Here is a 14304-nt window from a genome sequence, read left to right as displayed (position 1 = left end):
GTGTATGCTTGTTTGGCATGCCTTTGTGTGTGTGTGCGGCTGCACAGAAAGTAGCCTACTGGCGCTGCAAAGGTGAATAGATTGTAGAATAGCCAAAAAAGTTGTAGCATTGTTATAAAACCTTTAAAATCTCTAAACAATCACAAGTAGGGCACCTGGATTGATGAAAGGTCACTTACACCTGTAGGCTACATTGTATTTTGGAAGGTATCAGCATAATGTTATATTTTTATTTATTTATTTATTTATTAATAAACAAAAACATCTCTGTCAGTTCCATGCAGTTTTCAACAGCTATCAAAAAGAAAGGTCATTTTTGGATGGATGGATTTTTTGTGAATGTTTCTTCTACATAAGATTTTAGTCATCTTTAGTTCATGTGATACTTTATTGTCAATGCACAAATTAAGTACCAGTAGTCTGAAACGAAATGCAGTTTTACATCTAACCAGTGGTGCAAATAACTGACATGTCCAAATGGGCCTTCATGAAATGCGTCGCTAGACTGTTCATACACATTTTAACGGGCCAAGTTGAGCTGTTATTGTTCGTGCAAATTCCGTTATTGTTCGTGCAAATATAGGCTGATTCATGTTCCCTTGCATTGTGTAACTGAGGTTCATGGCTAGTCTGGCTTTCACCAGACCAAGCTCAATCTTTTAAGAAATCAAAAAATAAATCGCCGGCAGATCAGGCTGGGTTCACCCAGCCTAGTCCATGGTAGGCGCCCGATATTGTTTAATTTTCCGATTGAGATATCCACACTCTGGCTATTCTAAATGCAAAAATGCATCAGGAATCACGGAAAGCGCGAATGAAGTAGCCACTTCTAAATGGGACCCACTGCATAGTAGGTCTGTTGCTAAAGCAGCCATGATGAAAGCCATAATGAAGGTGTCATTGTTTGGATACTTCACACACACGTGCTTTTCAATTTCACAGACTACAACTACCAAGCTGGAATCAAAGCACATCGATTCCCCTCTCACACCCTGCACACAAATAAACAGGCGTCTCAGTCTCATGCATGTAGGCCTATAGCCATAGGCAAAAGTATCGGACCGGTGTAACGTTGGTAAATCATCCATTGCACAGAATGATTTTTGTAGCACGTGCAACAAATAATATTACGATTATGTGTACAGCCCTGCCTTAAATACATTTCTCAAAGTGCGCTCTACAATATTTGGTTTAGAATCTAAACCAAATATTTTAACTGAATATAAACTTTAGATGTAGATCATCACGGGTGCGTTAATTTTGAAAATAGAGTATTGAAGTAGCCTAGTGGGTGTTTGGGAATGAACGTTAGCTCAGATGCTTTTTGAGACTTTTTGTGGTCTTAATGCAACACTTTACAAAGCACTGACAGGGCCACCAAGGACTGTGACCAAATCAACAGCAGAAAAAAACCTATTTAGCAAGCAGAAATGTCCCAGCCCGGTGTTTGCATCATAGACAGGTTTAACCTGACTCCGCCAGATGGATTTGCTCCGCATATCCATCTGGGAACTTTTCATTGAAGAACTTTTGGGAAGGGGCGGACATACTGGTTAGCTGATTGGATAAACCATCTGTCTATCACCACCTTTGTTGGTTATCGACGGGCCAAATCAACCAATTAGATGAACAAAGTATTCTTCTAATGCCGTTTAACATACAATTAAGTTAGGTAACGTGACAAACGTTAAGATGTTTTAACTTACCATTTATGAACCTAATCAACGACAATTCCCATCAAGTTTTCACGGTAGGCCCTACACTTCTGAAGATAGTAGATTCCTCCATTATGAACTGGAATCAGCCGTGGAGGATGTCTGTGTCGTTCATTCCTCCCAGCTGCATGGCTGAGACTCATAGCTTCACAGTTTACCCAGGAATACTTTCTAATTTGAATAAAACTTGCGCGATAGCTATGCTCATCTCTGTGGATGCCGTCATGTTGTTCGTTGCGTCACACCTCAACCCGCCTCAAAGCCAACGCTGATTGGACGTTCGTTTGGTGAACTGCTCCAAATTTTCTTTAACGGAAAGTATCCAGACTGATCTGCGAGTGAAACCCTGAAGCTCGCGAGATCAGGATGGTCTCACGAGGCTAAGACAGGTTATCTTTAAGGTATATTTTCCATTAGAAAACCATCGTGTTAGGGAACGTTGTGGCTAACTTACTTAGCTTGTTAGTAGGCCAGAATAAGATGACAGTCGAAAGATACAATTACAGTGCTGCTATCAATTTGCTTGGTATAACCGCATTTATAGTTTTCTACAAATGCAATCAAATTGGCCTCCATCACTCAACCAATGCTAACGGTAACATTATTGTACCTTCTATAGCTATTGATATTATAAGATTAACGTACCTGCAGTAAAAACCAAGCATGTCCAATAAACATTCTCAGATCTATTTCGGCTTCAAGAAGAAATGGGAATTACATTTCATGTGAAAATCGTCCTATCCTTATTAGACGTTCTCTGCGGTAAACTACAGTCATTGTAGGAAGCATCCATTGTTTTTCCAACCCACTTTAGATTAACTTCCAACAAAATTACGTCTCACTGCAACGATGCGCCATCTAGTGGCCCCAGAGAATGCCAGGTTAATCATACATATAAAATTTGGTGCAGTTCTGAACATCTTAACTGAAGATAGGGGCGAAGAATGATACTGCATTTTAATTTTTTACCGGGGGTGCAAATCACAAATGAGTGATTATGGGCCAGGTTGATGTGGGCACTTGAGACCAATATACCGTTACAAATTCTTCATCCTCAGGTTCAGGTAGTTATTTAGGAAAAACTGCATTTTTTGGGTTTCGGGGGGCCCAGTGCGGGGGTGGGGGAGTGGCCCCCGGGGACCAAACGAAATTTTAGTGGGGCTACATACCCACCAAATTTCATGTGCCCCGGTGTTTCGGTGTCCCGGGTATCGTTGACCAAAAATTCAGGAAGTAGATGTCGGGAAAAAAAAAAAAAACTTTGACAATCCCTATATGACCGCTTCGCTAGCTTCTCATGATGAGTAGTTATTCACCATCATTTGCAAATTGGTAATGACGGTTAAAAGTGATTAGAGGAGAGGCGAGAGACAGTATGAAGATTATGCTAGGTTTTAGTAAAGTATGGTTTAGTGGAATTCCATACAGTCTCGCAAGCAGCCTCCTTCAAATGTGCCGTTGAATGTCAAAATACCGATGCATTTATTTGCCATCACGCTTTGCGCCGTTAAAGGGAATGACAGATGTCATTCTCATTGGTTTAAATGATGTTACGCCCCAAACACACCCATATGACTGATTAAAAAACCTAGGAACACCTTGTTGCGCCATGCGCTCGACGTTTAATAACGTAAACCCTCCCAATGTGGACTGGACACATCCTACTAAATTTGAATAAGCTTTTGACGAGTGACGATGCGCTTTTGACTGTCATGATAGGGCCCTAGAGTGTCAGAGCACACTCGAGCATGGGTTTGTGATTTTTGTCGGTGTTTGTAAATGTGTGAGAGTATGTGTAAAGAAAGAAATGTGTAAAGACAGTGTGTGTCTATGGGCTCTATCTTGCACTCCAGCGCAATTGTGCTTTGGTCTTTCCTATTTTGCAGTCAGCGCATATTGGAATTTTCCCTCCACAGGTACATATCCGTAAATTAGGAAATTCAATTGCACCCACGAAAAGTGAAAAGATGGGGCGTGTTCCGGCGCAAACGTTCCCTGTTGATATTTTGCCGTTTCAGAAAACAATTCCGCCACAGACCAGGAACCTCCTGGTTTAGGGCTGTATTTTGCACCCTGGCGCAGCGAAAAGATGGGGCGTGTTCCGGCGCAAACGTTCCCTGTTGATATTTTGCAGTTTCAGAAAACAATTCCGCCACAGACCAGGAACCTCCTGGTTTAGGGCTGTATTTTGCACCCTGGCGCATGGCGTAAAACTCGTTTTCCACCCGGAGCAAAGTTTAATTCCTTATTTTGCACGTTTATTTTTTAAACAATGCGCCCAGGGGTGTGGTAATTAACAACCTAGGGAGTGGCCTGGCGCATTGTATACACCAATCCGCCGCAAACTTTATGGGCGCTGCCATCTTGCCTGCCGCCATTACTGCGTGCCTGCGGAGTGTGACGGTGTGACACTTGCCGGTGCCTTCTAATGGCTTTTCAATGAAAGCATCCTGTCATAGAATATCAGATAGCAGATCCTGCTCATGAAAAAAAATCAGGTGAAAGGGAACATTGGGTAGATGATGTCAGGCAGTGGCCAAAACTTACCAATGAAGGTAATTTATTGACAACATAATGTATTAAGACGTGTATTAATTAATGACAACAATAAGCCGAATGCTATCATTAGTAGCTGTGTTGCTAATATGTTCACAAGCTTCAGAAGTTGCAAATAACTATTAGCCACGACCACTTGTAGCAGTAAAATACATGTTCTTACAGGTATTCAGGATTATTTTATTAATCGTATGTATTTCATCCACTTTTAACGCACATCTTGGTCCTCCACTCGACAAGGAACTCTGTAATCCGTAAGCCTGTAAACATGGGCACTCAATGTGCAACAAAGGTTTGTGAATTTCACAAACGGTTTAATTCTAGGTCTGTATATTCCTACTGTTGTTAAAACAGCCGACCACACAACACGCTTTTCCCGGCATCACTGGACAGTATACGTACTAAATAAAAAGAAGAAGATTTCGCATCTACAGCTAACGTCTGCTACAGCCGCCTACTAGACCAACACATTACTTCGCTACTTCCTTAGCAGCAAGGCAACGCAGTAATGGCGGCGCTGCTTTACTTCCGTGTTTCGCCGGATTTGTGTATAAAAATTGCGGTAACACTTTACTTGACGGGTGAGTTCATAACACATTCATAGCAGCTGTCATAAACTGCACATAAAGCATTCATGACTGTTTCATGAGACATGACAATGCTGCTTTGCGATTGTTCTTTTGTTATTTTGACAAGTTGTCGTCGTTCTGTCTTCCACATTCATGAAAGGTTTGGTATGAATGTTGAATCATGTCTCACACGCCCACAAAGCTACTTGCGCTTTGCGTTTTCATAATTCTGTTTTCCGTCGTTAAGATAGAGCCCTATGTGTTTGTATGTGTGTGTGTGTGTGTGTGTGTGTGTTTGTGTATTTATGTGGGAGTGTGTGAAAAACAGTGATGAGGGCGCCTTGACAAGGATACCCCCTGTGGCCATAAAGGTCTTTCTAAAGTACATAAGGCCAGGATGGCCAATGAGCCTTTGCTAAGGCCTCAGCCTTTCAGTCCCATCATGGCCATGGCTGACGAGGTAAGAGGCGTCTCTGTTGGCTTTGTGTGCCATGTGTTATTATGCACTTGTTGAAGCCTTCGCTGCGAATGGAAAAAAGATTCTCCCAGGTTGGAGTGGTCCCTAAGGTCTATTCAGCACTGCTAACAGCTATCAGAGAGTGCCAATCTCACAGGGAAATAGGCCTGTGTGTGTGTGTGTGTGTGTGTGTGTGTGTTTGTGCATATGCTTGCACATTGGATTTCCCTGTACGATTGGATTAAAGAGAGTAGCTTCCACTATCACCTCAGAGCCATGCTGCTGAATTGGCTTAGGCTGTGTAATACTTTAACTTAGGGTCAATAACAGACACACTCCCACACATACACACACACAATCACACTCACACACATACACGCACACTCACCTAACTCTCAAAAAGCTCTTGTCTTATAACCCCATACTATGATGGTGCCTTCTATCCATCCGCCTTGAGAAAACTCCCCCACAGCCTGCCCTCCTGTTGCCCTCCCCTCCCTCTCTCCCACTCTCTTTCATTCTATTTTCCTCTCTCTCTCTCTCCCTCTCTCTCTCTCTCCCTCCCCACTCGTCCTACTCTCCTGCTCTCTCTGGAGAGCTCTGCAGCCCTAGGTGATGTGTACACGCTGATGGAAACCTGTGCGTAACACAGTGGTTCCCAAAAGTCTAGTGCACCTCTGATGAGCATGTAGCGCAGAGTTACAGCAAGCCAGTGCGAGAATCCTAAACAAACAGCCACTGGTCAAATTAAGGATGGTGCTGATCCTACAGCATAGTAGCCTGTAACTAACTTACAGTATTTGGTGATGAGTTTATAGCTTTGTAGGCCTACTTATAATACACATATTATAATACACATGATCCCCTCGGGGATCAATAAAGTATCTATCTATCTATCTATCTATCTATCTATCTATAACATATTGCCAGGCCCTACCATTTTTAGCCTATATGATAGAACAGAGAGGTAACATAATTATTATTTTTGCTAAAACACTAAAACCCATTGGGCTGAAGAAAGTTCTCAGTTTCCTGAACTCATTTAGGTAATTGTTCAGTCTGTTGTCAATACCTGAAACCATTTTACATAAAACACAATTTGCAGATCTCACTTAGACTTTTCAGCAAAACTCTAAACACATTTTTTTATTCTCAAAACACATTCTGCACTCTAATGCACATGTCATCCACACTGGTAAACACAATTGGCAACAATTAAATACAAATATAGGGCAGACATGTCATTGATTAAACACAACCAATCAAAATTGATTTACAGTTTTTCTCAGTCGCTTTGGTGCTTTTCTCAGATCAGAATGAAAATTCTCATAACTATTAGTTCAACCTCCACAACATTTAGTAATTTGTGCACATCATAGTAGCAATTTCTCCTTCCTCTGAACAAATTGCAGCTTTTCAAACATGTATCAGTTGCTTTGTCATGTTAGTCAAAATGAACTATACTAATGGATGCTGAATAGTCGTTCCCAATAAAACTAATAGTCTTTATTTCATTGCTTGAGTCATTACATACAAAATTGGTGACCTAGTTATCAAATTCTGTCACAATGCTGTAGAATTGCAAAGAGCATATACAGTAAAACTGTGTAACGAACATATTCAATGTATTGTACTCACTTACTTCCCTAACTACAGCAATTTGTAACTTTACTGTAGTTCTGTAGTTTTGAAATGGCTGTACAAGTACTGTATAGTGCTGTCTTGAGCATTTTCAGGTAGTGTCACAGTGTTGCATGGGAAAACACTGAGAGCATAACTGTCGTAATGAAAACATGACAAAGCCATTTGACTATCTTCATAAACGATGGTGTCAAAACTTCTCATTTAGATGACACTGGCAGTTTCATTGACATAAATACTTGCTTTTGAGAAATGGACTATCGATTTTGAGCAAGTGACTTGCTTTTGCAGGTTATCCACTAGGTTTTGCAGTTTGCACTGTTTTGAGAAATGCACTAACTGCGGTGCAAATGTTACAGTTTTTCTCGATTGCTTTTACCTGCTTAAGTAAACTAGAACCCACTTGGTCTTCATGACTACTTTCTTTGCACAGTAGAAGTCATCTCTTGCGAATGTGTTCACACATTTTCATTGGGTTCACACATGCTAAACAAAAGGAAAACATCTTTTCACAGGTGGTATATATTCCTTGCATAAGTCTGAATCTCTGATACACCTGTGTGAAACTCCTTTGCACAATTCTTCAATCAGCAATCATTCATTATACATAAGAGATGTCTGTTCTGTTTTGCTATTTAGGCAAGTATCATCTAATGCACATTTAGACAAAGTACTGTATTGCCTATTTGGTGGAGAAAACAGTACAAAAGGTGTTTACTGTAGGTCTATTTCGATGAAAAATGACCAAGTTGTAGTTCAATGAAATTTACTGTATCTTGCTAGGTATTTACTGTATGTCTTACATGTCAATGGCAGTTACATCTTGGGAGGAATGAATAAATAATTTTTTTATTCAGTACATTTTGTCTTTTCACAGTTTTTTTCTGATACCAGAAAAATGAGAAAGCAATGGAACAGACATAGCAAAAATGCTCATTTTGAGAACTAGATTTTGCATTTTGTTGTCCAGTGTGTAATAATTGATTTTTTTTTTTGCTGCATGTTTTAAGTGTTTTGAGAGAGTAACAGCCTTTTGCAAGCAAAATGTGTCATTTTGTCCAGAGTGCTTTTGTTCAGACACGGGTGTTAACTGTTTTGAGAGCGTGATTTCAGAGTTGACACAGGTATCAAAACGATCGAGAAAAACTGTGATGTGAGAAAAGCACCAAAGCGACTGAAAAAAACTTGTAACTTGTTTCAACTGATGTGACACAACCAATATAATATATATCTGATCAACCTAATAGAACATGTTTTCGTTCATCAAAAGACAATGGCGGAAAAATATGAAATTTGTTTTTTGAGATTAAAAATGTACTTCTCCCTGAGAACTACTTTGAGCACAGGTAAAACTGTTTTGAGGACTAAAGTTTCATTTTTGCAAGAGGAGTCAGAGGTTTTGTAAATAGTGCTTGAAGATGAGGTTTTATGTTGAATGTTTTAAGAAAATGGACCATGGATTAAAGAAAATGGATTATGGATTTAAGAACATGGATTGTGTTTTAGCAATTGAGAAAAACTATAATATAACAGATATGCAACTGAACATGAACTGATCCAAGGAATAGCCATAGCCTAAGATGTAGCTTTATGTGATATACAGAGTCCCTTTAAGAGCTCTGATCAAATAAGACAAAAACTAAGTTAGAAAACAAAATTACGAAATATTTAAATTAAATTAAATAAAGTATATAGAAATATAGAAATATTTAATTCTCACAATGTAGAAATGATGTTTAAGAGCATCAATGTAATATCTAAGATATTGCTAATTTATTTAAAAGGTTAACTGACTGATGAAATTAAATTGAAAATGTTAGCTTTTTGAAAGTAAAAACTCTGTTTTAGAAAATCTATGCAACAGTTGATAAGCATCTGCTTTTTAATTACAGTAAAACAAATAATAGGTTATATAACAATCTCAATTTTGCACTAGGGTGTTGGGTGGGGAAGGCAATTTGTTTTTCATTGTCAAAGCCGAGCCTGCCATCACAGTGAAAGTTAGAGAACCACTGGTGTGGGCCTTGTTGGGCTTTTCTTAGACAAGCATGTATATGTGTGCGTGTGTGTGTGTGTGTGCACACGAGTGTGTATGTGTGTGTGTTGGAAGTAGCAGGCCATGTAAGTGAGTGAGTGAGTGCGTGAGTGAGTGAGTGAGTGAGTGAGTGAGTAACTGAGTGAGTTAGTGAGTGAGTGACTGAGTGAGTGAGTGAGTGAGTAACTGAGTGAGTGAGTGAGTGAGTAACTGAGTGAGTAACAGAGTGAGTTAGTGAGTGAGTAACAGTGAGTGAGTGAGTGAGTGAGAGTAACTGAGTAACTGAGTGAGTGAGGGAGTGAGGGAGTGGCGGTGTGAGTGAGTGCATGGGGAGGATGTGAAGAGTGGCACAGGGCATGGAGGTGGAGTGGCACAGTAGCGCGTGTGTAAGGAGAGCCGCAATAATTACAGGCCCATGCATTATGCAATGCCCACCCGATTGCATAAGCACACGCATATTTTAGGCATACATTTTCAGTACATCAAGTCATTTTTAAAAGTGTGTATGTGTGTGTGTGTGTGTGTCTGTGGGAGTGCATGCAAGAATATACGAGCATGTGAAATATAGAGAGCGTGTGTGTGGGCAGATTTATTAATGTGTGTGCCTGTGTGAGATGGTGTGTTAAGGAGCAGGGGGCTTTTCTCCAGCGTGCCAACAGGAGGTGTGTGCATTTGTAAATCCATATTTCTGTGACATGTCTTATGTAAATGTGTGTGGGTGTGTGCATTTGTGTGTGTGTGTGTCCTGCCATGAGAGAGTGTATGTGTGTGAATGTGTCTTATTGTGAGAGAGAGAAAGAGTATGTCTAGCCTACACTTAATCTGAAAAAGCTGTTTCTATGTCTGTGTGTGATGTGTGATGTGTGTGTTTGTGTTTATGTATGTGTGTGTGTGTGTGTGTGTGTGTGTGTGTGTGCGCATGTGGGAGTGGTGGGGGGTGGACTCAACGCCTGCCTTGATGAATGTGTTGTTTGTTTGCTAATGAAAAATCAGTTACAGACACAGACAGTCACAATCTGATCCCCATAGAGAGAGAGATAGAGTGAGTGAGAAAGAGAGAGAGAGAGAGAGAGAGAGAGAGAGAGAGAGCAATCAGCCATCAATGCCAATCAGGTACAGCAGTCTTTCTGTAACGCAGGAGAGAGTGAACAGTTGCTCCCATCACATTTATATACTGCAAACACCCACCGACTCTCCTCATCTCCTCACACCCGGTGAGGGAGGGAGAGAGAGAGGGAGTAAGAGGGAGAGAGAGAGAGATAGAGTTAGAGGGAGAGAGAGAGAGTGCCTTCTGTAAAAATAGACCTCTTAAAGAGGCAGCAGCCGCCAGGGAATCAGAGACAGCTTACAGAGAGGAGAGGCCAGAGAGGGACGGTGGAGAAAGACTACCAGAGTTTCTGTTACTCTGACAACAAAGGTGTGTGTGTGAGTTCAAAGACACACACACACACACACACACACACGCACGCAGACTTGGGTGGGCACAATTGCACATACACCACCACCACCACACACAATATGCATTCTTTGGGATTAGTGGGAGAGAAAATCAGAAATAAATGTTAACCCAACTAATCTTGCTCAGGGTAAAATAAATTCATGTGTAATTCATTCATGCATAATTTCATATAATATACCAAATTATATTGTACTATACGTGAACACAGCTATGTGATATGTAAAGCCTATGCATTTAGGAGGTGCAGTAATGCAAAAATGTCTTTTTTCCTCCCACGCATGTGGTTGTGTGGTTTGCTTGTGGGTGTTTTTACTTTATGTAAAGTGATAATAAAACATATTCTGTGCTAGGCCAAGTTTGCATACTAGACTTGCATGAACCAAATGTGTCTGTGAGCTAATGACCACTTCCACAATCTAAAATACTTGATTTCCCACGGCATAAACTTGGCAGAAGAATACAAACTTGCCCAATTTGGGTGCAGTTCAAAGATATGTGGATATGTATATTCAAGACAAGAGGACAGAAGCATCTGTATGAAGTCTATTTTAAATGGGAAAATCAAGAACATGCCGACCATAATAATGAACTTACACTCATCCAAATGTATCATTTATACACACTAAGCAATTCATATGTAGTTACATGTTTGGTGCTTGATAGAATGCATAAAGTGGCGATGTAGCTTGTGATGTAGTTGAACTATTATATGTTATATGGGTATATAGAAAATATTAATAACTATGCACAGGTAACAATACAATTCAGCACACACATTATACACCCACAGACCTTGAGCAGTTAATTCAATGGTGTTTCCCATCCACTCAACTAACCAGCAGTCTGGATTCACCAGGCAAAGCTTTTCAGTCTCACATTTTTAGTGTCTGCAGTCATGTACAGTCTAGTTGTGCTGCTTAAACACATCATCTCAATGTGATGGTAATCACATTCAACTGAAATGATTCATAGGTACGTCTGGAAAACAGCTGACATTATTATGCCCATATGAGGAGATACAAATGAGAGATACAGCAGTATTCAAAAGAGTTTTGCTCGCAACATCACACTATCATATTGGAGCACTTAATATAAAGATGATGTTTCATTGAAAAATACAGTAATGTCATTCACTAAAGCCTGCAAACATGCTTAATTAGTAGAAGTGAAACTTTTTTGTACAAAAAACATGTTAAATGTTTCCTCTTTTTGGTGTTTAATACAAGCAATACAAAAAAGTATTTATGAATAAAATCAATCCTTTAAACTACAATCTTAACTTCCATACAACACTCACACTTCTGTTTGAGAACTACCAGTAACTTGCCCAAGAGGAAACTGGGAGAGCCAGGTCAGGGCAAGTCACTATGGCTGAGGGACGCAAGGATACAGGAGATGGGCAACACAAACTGAATGCAGTTATTTATCATAGAAATATATAGAGAAAAAAACACTGGGGCATCTTGATGCAACGTCCTGACTGACAGTAATAAAAGTGCTGAACATTAGCAGACAGACTGTCAGACAGGCAGGAAGGGTTGTCTGAGAGGAGCTCACAGGCCACCCACTCAGTGTGGGACAGCCCCGTAGAATGAATGAGGCGCTCAGAGTGGGCCTACGGTCACATCGTCGCCAACTCTCCCAGCCCATGCCAATCGCTTTCTCTCTCGCCATCTCTCATCCTCCCATCCGTCTCTCTCTTTACCCCCCCGCACCTCTCTCTCTTTACCCCTCCGCACCTCTCTCTCTCTTTACCCCCCCGCACCTCTCTCTCTTTAGCCCCTCCGCACCTCTCTCTCTCTTTACCCCCCCGCACCTCTCTCTCTTTAGCCCCTCCGCACCTCTCTCTCTTTCATCCTACACCTCTCTCTCTTTCACTCCCCGCACCTCGCTGTCTCTATCACCCACGGCTCTCTCTTTATCACCCCGCAACTCTCTTTCTCTCGCCCGCACTCTCTCTCTCCTTTGGCCCTCCGCACCTCTCTCTATAACCCCACACCTCTTTCTTTCAGCCCTCACTTCTTTCTCTCTTTAACCTACCACCTCTCTCTCTCTTCCACCCTGCACCTCTCTCTTCTATCTCTTCTACCTTGCACCCCCTCGCACCTCTGGCATTTGTTTGTTATTGTCCGAGCCTCTTCTGCCCCCCCCCCCCCCATGTTGGGTCCATCTGTGTGTGCGTGTGTGTGTGTGTGTGTGTGTAGTACATCTTGGCCCCCTCGTTGCATCTGTGTTTGTACTGTAAGTGTGTGTGTGTGTGTGTGTGTGTTTGTCTGTGTCTATCTCTGTCTCTAGCTATTTCAGCCGCTGCCCTCTAATTCTGATCCCTCTTGCTCGCTCGCTCCCTCATGCCGAGGCGAGCCGAGCCCGGCGAGCTGAAGCTGAATGGATTGCTCAGAGCTGCCAGTGTCACACGTAAAGCTGGAGCAGGACTTTGAAGAACAGGAACAGAGACACACACACACACAGACGCACACACACACACACAGACGCACACACACACACACAGACGCACACACACACACAGACAGACGCACACGCACGCACACCACTCACTCATGGAGTTACAGTATCCAGCTCTCCTGCCGCCTCCACTTTTATCTTACTCTCTTGCGCATAAAAGACTCGAGTCGATGTGCAACACGCCACATTCATACTGTGCAAAACATTAGCTTGAATACACACACATTGCACACTCACTTAAACCCGTGGCACACAAACCTTCCAAACACAGACACACACTCCCACACACACAAACACACACTGACAGTGAGCAGATGTAATGCGAAGGTGTCTTACCTCTCTGGGTGTCTTGTGGTGAGAGGAATGAGTGATCATTGGAACAGCCAGCAGCAGCAGCAATGCAAATAAGAACATCCAGCTCTGATACTATATGTCTCTCTCTCTCTCTTTCTCACTGTGTACCTCTCACCCACTGCTCTCTCTCTTGCCCTTCCTTTCTTTGGTTATGTTTTCTATATATCTCTCCCTCAATCTGCCATCGCTCTCTCATCTACTCTCATCTCTCTCTCTTTCACTCTTTCTCTATTCCCTCTGTAGCCCTCTGTTCAGTTAGCTCTCACTCTCTCACCTCTCTGCCTCTACAGTTTGCTCGCCCTCTGAGAGCTCTGTGTGTGTCTGTCTCTCTCCCTCACACACGCTTTCTCTCTCTCTCTCTCAAACACACACTTACTCTGTCTCTCTCACACTCACACTTTAGCTTGCTCACCCTCTGTGACCCCCCCTCCTATCTCTCTCTTTCTCTCTCTCTCCTATTCTACAACTCTCTTCTCTCTCTTTCACTCTCTCGCTCACTCACTCACTCTCTATGTGCCCCCTCCTCTCTCCTTGCTCTCTCTCTCTCTCTCTGTCTCTCTCTCTCTCTCTTTCCTCTCTCTCTCTCTCTCTCCCCCTCTCTTTGAGTGTATAATTAGACCCAGCTCTGTCGTGATACAGCTCAAGCTCATTGTGGGAGCGTAGCTGCCGGCCGTGTTGGCAGGAAGCCCAGAAGCTTTGCTCATTAACCTCTCAGGAGCTGGGGAATGTACCGGTTCAGGGCTCACGCCATTGGCTGAAGCACCTCATGCCCTGGGTAAGGACTCGCGCCATTGGCTGGAGCACCACATGTGTCAGGAACAAGCCCGTGCCATTGGCCAGGGCAGCACATGTACCAGGCAGTGGGTCCCAGCATTAAACAGAACAGCTTTATTCCTGTGATGAGACAGGGAGGCTAACACAAAATGGTTTTCTAAAGACAAACTTTGTGTTTGGCTTTGTGTAAATGTGAAATCACAGAAGTGCAACTGTGCAGATTCCTGCAAGCTAGCGCTTACAGTACAAAAAGGCTGACTTTGAATTATTTATGCACTACC

The 14304-nt window shown here is 42.1% G+C and overlaps 1 protein-coding gene across 1 annotated transcript in view; it reads right to left on the bottom strand.

Moving 5' to 3' along the window:
- LOC143115347 (uncharacterized) overlaps positions 1–13918 on the bottom strand; it is a 30464-nt gene extending 16546 nt beyond the window's left edge. The window contains exon 1 of the mRNA XM_076277316.1: positions 13232–13918. The gene's annotated coding sequence lies outside the window, so the exon portion shown is untranslated. The remainder of the gene's footprint in view (positions 1–13231) is intronic.
- Positions 13919–14304: the final 386 nt, after the last annotated feature.

This window comes from Alosa pseudoharengus, unplaced genomic scaffold, assembly GCF_046254945.1.
Source record: "Alosa pseudoharengus isolate Yale_2024_CS ecotype anadromous, Long Island Sound unplaced genomic scaffold, YU_APseudo_1.1 YU_APseudo_1.1_scf_9, whole genome shotgun sequence".
NCBI classification, from domain to species: domain Eukaryota; kingdom Metazoa; phylum Chordata; class Actinopteri; order Clupeiformes; family Clupeidae; genus Alosa; species Alosa pseudoharengus.
The sequence above is the reverse complement of the archived record's forward strand: the minus strand, read 5'-3'. Positions and strand labels throughout refer to the sequence as shown.